We start from the raw sequence: 10,154 nt of genomic DNA on the forward strand, positions 1-10,154 counted from the left end.
CTACTAAACCTGGCCATATGACATTAATGATGGCTTCAATTTCGCAATAAATGGATTGTTAAGCGCGCAGTACGGCAAGTTGTACAATCTCTCTGGATGAGATATAGTCGATGTTTACTTGATTAATTTTGGAAACAAAAATTCGGCTCGATTTCAAAAGAAACAAGGATTAATGGTGCGGCCAGTGGTATATGCACTTCGCAAACAGACTTAGTTACTTTTTTTTTTCAAAGTCAATTTCGGCAATTTGCAGGCTTATTTTGAAGTTAAACGTTTCATGATGGTTTGCCAAAATTTACTGGACAGAGATGTCAAACCATAGGCATTGGCATCGTTAAAAAAAACACCCAATACCAAATATTTCACATAACAAAATAACGGGTGATTTTTTTCCTATAATTTTTTTAAACAGTTGGTTTAAACAGCTGAGGCACGTTTCGTGTTTTGTTTCACTGTCAAACATCTTCAGTTTGGTCTATAACTTAACCATGAATCCTCTTACAAACGAACAACGCTTGCAAATCATTGAATTTTATTATAAAAATGCGGTTTCTGTTAAGAAAGTTTAAGATCCACTTTTTTATCGAAAAATTGTGTTCAGCGACGAAGCTCATTTTTGGATCAATGGGTACGTAAATAAGCAGAATTGTCGATTTTGGAGTTAAGATCAGCCAGAAGAATTGCAAGAGCTATCAATGTATCCAGAAAAGGTCACAATTTGGTGCGGTTTATGGGCTGGAGGTATTATTGGACCGTACTTCTTCAAAGATGCTGCGAATCGTAACGTAACTGTGAATGGTTAGCGCTACCGTGAAATGATATCCAACTTTTTTTTGTCCAAAACGCAAGATCTTGACTTGCATGACATGTCGTTTCAGCAAGACGGTGCCACATGCCACACAGCACGCGTAACAATGGACTTGTTGAGAGGCGAGTTCGGTGAACGTTTTATTTCACGTTTGGGACCTGTCAATTGGCCACCCAGATCGTGCGATGTAACGCCTTTAGATTATTTTTTGTGGGGCTATGTTAAAGCTCATGTCTATTCAGACAAGCCTGCTTCAATTAACGCATTGGAAGACAAAATTAAAGCATTTATATGTGAGATACCGGCCGAAGCATTGGAAAGAGTATGCCAAAGTTGGACTAATGGAATGGACCATTTGAAGCGCAGTCGCGGTCAACATTTTGATGAAATAATCTTGAAACATTAAATTATATGGACTCTACTATCGGCTTAAATAAAAATGTCATGCATTTTTCTGAATTTTACGAGTGTTTTTTTTTTTAATTTCCTATAGCTCTTGAAAAATCACCCTTATATGCACCTCTGTGAACTAACACGAACTATTAATTTATATAGGAAAAAATTTCAAAGCTTTTCTCTCTTTCTTGCCTGCATATTGTACACGTACGTGCATACATTCATTTAGAGATATTTAATCTAAATTTACATATTTGATAATATCAACAAACATTTGCATACAATATCCTCTTAGAGCACTCCTGCCAATGATAAAAACGGCATACAAACCTCCACAAAAATCTTAACCCTTGCGTAAAAGCTCTATCCTTTCTCCGTATCTCACCCATTCTGGTCGCACACACAAATTAAATACTCCATCAACATTTCTATGACACATTCGGTAAACAAAAGTCAGTTCAGCAGAGTACTCACAGTAGGCATTGAAGTGAAGCAAAAATGAGGAAAACCCAATTGTATAAAATAGTTGAGAAAAAAAAACCAAATGCTGGCTGTGTGTGTGTAAAACACTTGAGGCAAAAATGTTGAGTGCAAGTTAGTCAGTAAGGCGATATGAATACAAATAAAATTGCAATGGCAAAAACTGCTCGAAGCACATTCGTGCATGAAGATACATATATATATATATGAATATATATATGAATGTACATATGTATGTGTATTCCACTTGTGCAACAAAAAAAAAAAACACAATGCAAGAACGAAACAATGTGAAGATGCCTTTTGGGCAAAACTGTCCTCAGACACTTACTTTGTCACACACTGCGCTCCATTTTCAACCCCTGTTGAATGCAGGTGTAAACTTGGAAACAATGACGTTCAAGTTATCCTTCATGTAAGGACTAGTAGTTAAAATAAACAATCAAAAATATTTATGCATAAATAAAGGCTTACCAGCATGTTAGTCTTGTGCTGAAAATGTGACAAAATGTATAAATAATTCAAGTTCCTTCTTTCCTACGATGGGCTTATATATATTTATATTTTTACACGTGTAATTGTATACAGTAGCATATAAAAAAGTTATTGTTAAAAATTCAGTAGTCACTTAAAGTGTAAAATATTATAGGACAAGTTGGATATGAAAATATCAGATTAGATAAAGCTCAACTACACCAGATTGAATTCCTTTACTTAATTGATTGGAGGCTGATTCATTACGATGCAATTCAATATAAATACCTTTTAAGAACTCACATGCTACAACTTTCAGTATCAAACATTGTATAGTGGCATTTTCTATTTATAATAAACTAAATTTCTGAATAACTTGGCTGCTTCTGGTAGACCCTTTTAACCCTTTCGAACCGGAAAACAACCAGCGTGAAAATTTCGAGTTTAGTGATATATCTAGCTTCAGCACAGGCCCTGAAATTAGAAAATCTGAAAAGGAAGTCCACCACCCCCTCCAGGTGCTCTAGAGGGGGTGGGATATATGTGTCCCATTAGGTGTTTTGAGCGAGTCCTTTAAGCCCCACTAGGTCTCTATATCATACCAATAAATAAATACCAAATAATAAGTTGGATGTTTCGTATCAACTAAAATAATGTATTTTATTTATTTTGAACAAAAATTAAGTGAAATTATATTTCATTCAGATATTATATTATGGCAATCAACGCTTATGATAAGGAGCGAAACAATTATTGCATAGTGCAACTTCACATTCTTCGCATATTGTTTTAGTACTCCTTTCAGCATTTTTGAGGCGACAACCAGCGCATCGTCGTCTTGTGCTTTCTTCGATTGGATGAGTAGCGGACTTTTTCCATAAGTCTTTTTCTTTTTGAAAATATAAGCAGACCTTCTACTGCGAATATTGGCGGCCGTTTTCTGACCTTCGACAATCAGCTCTTCGGCCAAAATTACTATAAAATCAATCAATGGCATCTTTTGACGACGTATCTCTGAATATAAAATCCATGGATTCACAATGGGCGTCATCAAAATTCGATAAAAAATTTTCTTCCACCACTTATTTGGTTTTCGGTTCAAATCACATAGGCGGGGCATCTGCTCTATCGACTCCTCCCATAATTTCGCGATAAAACTGTATCATCTTAGGATATGGTGTAGGTATTATTTTGCGCATCCGTCCGCTTTTTTCCTATAGTTGTCATTTCATCATCGTGGCAGTTGCTTAGGAGGATAACTTCTTTTGTAGCCAGCCATTTCGTGTACATTAGTCCAGAGCTGCTGCTACTGAACACTACTACTGAACTACTGAACACCGCTTCCCCTTTTTCAATTTTTGAGTTATCTTTGGCAATTTTTTTTCTATTTGCCATAGAAGTTCAAAGCACAGGAAAGGTCAAACTTTCTAAAATATTAACGCTTGTAAAAAAGCGATCAAAACATAATGTGACATCTGGTTCTCGTATGGTGCTTACCAAGGTTTTAACTACACGTTCACATAGCGTTCCAATAGTAGGCCCTTCTTCTTTTCCAAAGTATATGTTAAAGTCATAACAATAACCTGTCTGGGAATCGTAACGCATCCTCATTTGTTGGTTTCAGTGGCATATACTGCTTCAGAGATGAACGCTCCTTTAATTTTGTCATTGATTCGTCAATGCTTTGATAAGGGCTGTCGGCGCGCGCTGCTTGGAAATGGCTTTTCAAACATTTTACCATATCATCTACATAACATGTTTTGCTTTTGAAAAATACATTTTCGAAGAAATAGTTAAGAAACGATGGCGAGCAATCGCCAATTTTACAGCTTCGTTTCCCAATGCTTTATGTTTGGACCAGTAGTGTCTCATCGCAGGTAGACGCATATATGACATGATAAGTGTACACCCGATAACAACTTGGATTTCACCGATATTGGTAGGCTTCAAAGAACGATACTTCGGAGATTTACGCAATAGCTCGAGGCGCTCGTTTGTGCAGTGTGTTATGTAAATAAGCAACCTTCTAGGAAATGTTTTACCGAAAATTTGTATTACTGAGTCAGATCGTCCGAAATGTGAAGAAATGAGCTTGAACAGTCTTTCGTGATTGGAAATTTTCATCAGGTATTGACCAAACCATAACATTTTCAAATGTCGACATATATTTATTTTCACCACTTTCCGTTGATTGCCACTCATCATTTTCAGAAGAAGTATTATTTCCATTATTTTCGCTAGATTTTTCTGATAAGAAGCTTTCCTTTTCAGAGGGATCGTAATTATCATCACTGCCGTCTGAAAAATCGATGTCACCAAGGTCACCAAATTCGTCACACTCCATTAGATGGGCCAATATATCGTCTTCATTTAATTTTCTTAACATATTTCAAGGTCTTTTTAAATCAAAACAGGTTTATGATTAAATATGTCACAAATTTCAAAAGGTTAGAGAATGTCGACAAGCTCTAAACGGGACATATTTATACCAATAAATAAACCTAACGGGACACATAGATCTCATAAATAAAAATAATCGAAATAAGACTTAAAAACTGAAATAATGCTACATTAATTAACTAACACAATTACGGTGACCCAATTCAAACTTAGTTTTAGTAATGTCTACTGTTTTTTACACTTCCTTTCACTGAAAAAATCGAATATTCACAAAGGAACTGATTCAAGCACAGTCACGTTTATAAGCAAACTGAGCGGCGTCTGTTTACTATTTTAGCACACAAAAAACACAGAGCCGTTACCTGAACCTCGCTATACCAGACGGTACAGTTTTCAATGAGTTTTAATGGAAAATTTAGACTATAGTTATGAGAAAACTTTTGCTGGGACGTCAAGCATTCTCCGTTTGCGCGAAAATTTGGCCCACACTGCGTATACGTAATGTCAAAATTGCTAAAGACACATTGTATTCGCTCGGATGCGACGCAATGGGCGGTTTGAATTGTGGGCCTCCACGGTCGCTGCGATGAAATATTTTATATAAAAAAAACAGAAAGCACAGCGTGTCAGTATATATTCTTTAAGTTTATTTCAGTATATATATATAGATATACATATGGATACGTGCATAGAAATATACATATATGCGATACGTATTATTGTACATATATGTATTATTATATTAAGTATGATTAGTAGTGTAATTTATAATTTACAACATATTACCTGTTGGCTGACACGTCTGGTGGCTCCTGATTGTACAATCGCAGTGCAAGTTATAGTTAAAATTAGAGTGAAAGTAACCTCGCCGAACAACGTTTAGCACGGTAAACGTTTTAACTGTTCGGCGGGGAAATGCCAGGGTTAACGGCCTTCACGTTGCAGCGACTGGAAACGGTGGTTAGCAACAGTCGGAACGGTAGGCGCAGTTACCATTAGGGTGGCTAAAAATTTATATTTAATATTAGGGTGCGGCCTAAACATGCCTGCCCCCTTGCGATAAGCAATGATTATTTTAGGACGGAGGTGTCAGCCAACGTTCGGTATTGGTGAGACATCGGAGGCTGCTGGTGCCGTCTGAAATGCTGCAAAGATATGTAATTTTATGTACGTGGATTTATTAGTGCACACAAAAAGTAAAATTTATTATATTTCAAAAAATTTATTCATTCGAGCTTTGTATTATACAAAAATAAAAATAAAAAAGTTTAGTTGAGCGGGCAGACCCCGGACAGTACCCATCCAAATATAGAGCCCTGCGCCATCAGGGTGCTGAGAGAGCGGGGTAGGGTCTCCTGCGTCATCACGCTGGCGTAAATTTCTGCTCCTATCACTAGGCGGATAGGAGTGGATTCGAAAAATTTGGAGTCCGCCAGTCGCATATGTACGTAAGGCGCCGCTATACCCGGGTCGACGCTTCGGAAGGGGGTGACGCGCTGAAATCCTGGTACCACCGCAGCATGTGTGACAACGCGCTTCGTATTACCGTTCCTTCCGCGAATGGTGATCACGCACCCCCTCTGGCCTCCTACCTGGGTACTTAATAAGCCCAGGTCCCTTGCGAGGCCGCTTGCGATGATGGTGACTGGGAGGCACGCGTCGATTAGGGCGCGCACCAGATGTAGGCGTCCCCCAGCCTCGATTTTGATGACGGCGGTCGTCATGATCGTCGCCACTGGGCGTAGCGCCTGGCCTGGAATGAGGTCGCCGGCGCGGAATGCGGGTAGTAATGCTCGCTGGCGAGGCCGAGTCGCCAGTCGAGCATTGCGTCGTGGATGTTGGCGCACTAACGTCGTTCGCGTGCGTGGTCGAAAAGGCCTAGTCTCCGCTCCACGCTCGCGCCGACGTTCGTTCTGTAGCTGGGGTCGAAGAGGCCTGGTCTCCGATCCCCTGTCTATTCTGGTATGGAGAGGCGTTGTCTCTGCTTCACGCTCGCGCCGACGTTCGTGTTGTAGCAGGGGTCGAAGAGGCCTGGTCTCCGATCCCCTGTCTATGGTAGTACGGCAAGGCCTGGTTCCCGCTGCGGCCACAACTGGGCGAAAAGGTCTAGTTTCCGCTCCAGCCGTGGTTTGATCGGGAATCGGTGTCTCCGCGAGATCGTCCGACGCATTAACTGATACCGCGTCGCTGTCTTCCTCAGCGACTTGCTGGCTCCACGAGCGTCGCTCCTCCGGAATATGCAGCATGGTGTGATGGTGGTCGCCGCATCGTCTGCACCTCCCCTCGCTTGTGCAATTGCGCGACTTGTGGGCCATTGACAAGCAATTGGCGCAATAGTGACCCAGAAGCGCTTCCCGAAGCCGCTCAATCGGGCTTTTTCCCCGGAAGACGGGGCAGAGGCGTACTGGGTGCCTTGCGTCACACAAACGGCACACTGTCGGGTATCATTGGGGGTGGCGACTGGCCCTTTTTTTCATCAGACTGTAGCGAGTCATTCTGTAAAGATATTATTATCATACATCGGAGGGTGTTGTGTGGTGCATTTGGCATGTCAGTGCAGTGCTGATCACAGCGAAGGAGAAGACAAAGGAAAATAATATATATATATATTTTTGTTATGCACTATGCATATATGCACTAGGCATTTTAGTAGTTTTTTTGTTATTTGGCTATGAGGAATTTTTATAGCCCTATGAGACACCCTGCCACCCAAAAAAAATAAAAATGTACCTAATTGGGTACAATCGCAAATTAATGAGATTTTAATATGTATGTTCACCGCGAGGGGGTGGGTACATACTAATGGTCATTGCAATATTCGCCGCATAGGAGGATCGTGTCTTGGCTATGTGTGGATCGTAACCAAGTACAAGGTGTCCTGCCGTGGTGTGCATGATATTTTGTTTTTTTTTTTTTACAATATAATAATAAGACAATATAATAATAAGACAATACATATAATAAGACAAAATGATAAGCAAAAGAAGAAAAGAAAAAAAATTATATATATATATATATATAGATATAATTTTTCGTAGCATTTGCATACATAAGTGCATGATGTTAGAAAAACTAATAGTTTGCGTTACTTTACGCAAACTATCCCTGGAATGTGGAACCCATTTATATCATTCCTGTAGGGTATTTTTGTTTTTGTTTCTTAATCCCTAATTTCCTTAATGGCTGACCTCGACCCATTTCCTTTTCACATGTGTCGACGGCGTGTGACAAGTGAGTGAAAAGTGAATCGACACGGTGTTTGTTTTGTGGTCGTTTTACAATTTTAACGAAATTAGGCAAATTGTGACTTTAAATAATTAAAAGTGCTTAACATTGTGCAAATTTTAGTTATATTTTCCATATAAACTCGCGAACGCAATAAAAAAATTTAAATGTCTGGCAAACCAAAGCGTCCTGTTGCCGCATATGTGTTGTGGCTCAACAATGCACGCGATCAGGTTAAGCGCGAAAATCTAGGCATTAAAGTAACCGAAGTGGTCAAAAAAAGGTGGAGAGTTATGGCGTTCAATGAAGGACAAGTCGGAATGGAAAGCAAAGGCAGCTAAAGCCAAGGAAGATTTTGCTGAAGCTGTGAGAGAATTTGACAAGATGGAATTTATATTCATATAATCAGCTGGATTGAAAACACGTTTGCACAAAGTTTCAAGTCACTCACATCAAAGGTAAAACCAAAAATAATATGCGTCATTTTCGATCGGTTACACATGCATTTATCGTATGAAAAGAATTTAGTGGTAGTGAAAGTAACAAAATAGAAACTTTGCATTTAATTTAATATAATAAAATTAAATAAATATTGATCAAAATGCATAGTGATATGTAAATGAAAATTAATATTATATATGTGAAAAAAAAAAGTGACAAATGTGCCAGTGAGTAGTGTTAGAACTTGACGTTCTTCTGCCCAGTGAGAAATCGTCGCGCAAAAAAAAATTTCAGGTCGGGCTTTAGATTAATTACACAAGTGCTAAGTGGTAATTTGTTGGCCTTTCGGTTTTGCGTGTGAATAAAGGCTGTATAAAAAGTGCGTAAAAAGTCCACAAGTGTGCGTTACCAGAGCCGGCAATTTAATGGATGGGCCACCCACAAGTAATCCTTGGACCACGGCAAAGAAGGAGCGCCATCAGAATTTACGTATGGAGCTCGCATTTGGATCATCAAGGGCGAAATATGGTATAATATATTAATTAAATTTTATTTTATATTAAAGGTGAGATTTTAAAATATATGATTGCATATAATTAGTGCGTAATGAATTTTATAATTAATTCTGTGTGTTATAGGTTCCGTTGTTGGGCAATCAACATCAAAAGCGGCTGTGCGTTGCAAGCAGGATTTGCCGAGGCGATCATCAACATATGTGCTGAAGCACAGAAAAGCTGATGTGACTACGACCATCCCATGTTGAAGCTATTAGGGATATAGCCAACTAGAAGGATATCTCTAATCACCTCGTTGCCGCTGCTAAGAGGTAAATATGTTAATACGTGAAAGTGAAAATGTACCTTTTTAGATGTTTATGTCATCTAAGCTTTAAGTGACCTAGAGAAGCCTATTCGAATTTGTGGGACGAATGTTGGGCAAAGCGGTGCTTACTCTAAAGGATAAATTGAAGGAGCTAAAAGTGCATTCGGTGCTAGAAATCAACATCAAGTTAGGGCGGCACAAAAAGCGGTCGCCCATGCATGCGCGATTCGTAGGGTATGACCAAATGCTATGTTTTTATTTTTATTTTATTTATTCTGATTTTTCCTTTCATTGAATAGAGAAATTCGCGTGTGCTATTTAACTTAGAGTATTGAGAGTGTGACACGTCGCATCATCAAACTAAACTACTACAACCAAAACGCGCAGAAAAAACGAAAAAAACCAAACTAAAATTAATCTGGCGAAACATAATTACGTGTGTTGCAAGGTAATAAAAATTGAGCTTATTCTATTAGCCTAAAAGGGTATTTGAACAATGTAGTCATGTATTTTTATTAATTCAATTGTAAATGAAACATATGTATTTTTCACAAGGATTTGATATTAATAAATTTTTTTGAAGATTCCTTAAATGAACTGAAAACCTTGACATTGTTCAAATAGTTGACGATTTTGAAGTAGTTTAAAATTTATCGCCCGAAAAATATGTAAAAACGAGATTCGTTGTTCGGCGAGGATGAGTAGTGAAAATGTAAATTTTATAAATAAAAATATATTATTTGAAACTAAAGGAACTGTAAATGAAACTAAGAATACCTATTTTTTGTCCATTTCATAGCAACTTTAATTTTCTACAACCAACTTCAGGTAGGGAATTACTAAAATAATGAGAAATCAAAACAGTGAATTCAAATATTCCTACAGATAATAAAATAAATTTTAAAATGTTTAAGAATATCGATGCAGTTGCATCCCTCGTAGGTTTTAGGTGTTGTTGTAGCTTTTTAGGTTTTTTGATGTTTCCACTTCGTGCGTTTTTGCAATTCGATGAGGAATTCCCTTTTCCATCGTTTGCAAAAGGTTTGATGGAGGGCTTTCAATTTCTGCCACCACAAGGAATTGTGAACCAGTTCCTCTTGCAGGGACG

At 38.4% G+C, this 10,154-nt stretch overlaps 1 pseudogene; it reads left to right on the forward strand.

Annotated features, from left to right (window-relative positions):
- Window positions 1-7,682: 7,682 nt before the first annotated feature.
- On the forward strand, window positions 7,683-9,747 carry LOC129249515 (high mobility group protein D-like; annotated as a pseudogene).
- Window positions 9,748-10,154: the final 407 nt, after the last annotated feature.

Source organism: Anastrepha obliqua, chromosome 1, assembly GCF_027943255.1.
Source record: "Anastrepha obliqua isolate idAnaObli1 chromosome 1, idAnaObli1_1.0, whole genome shotgun sequence".
NCBI classification, from domain to species: Eukaryota; Metazoa; Arthropoda; class Insecta; order Diptera; family Tephritidae; genus Anastrepha; species Anastrepha obliqua.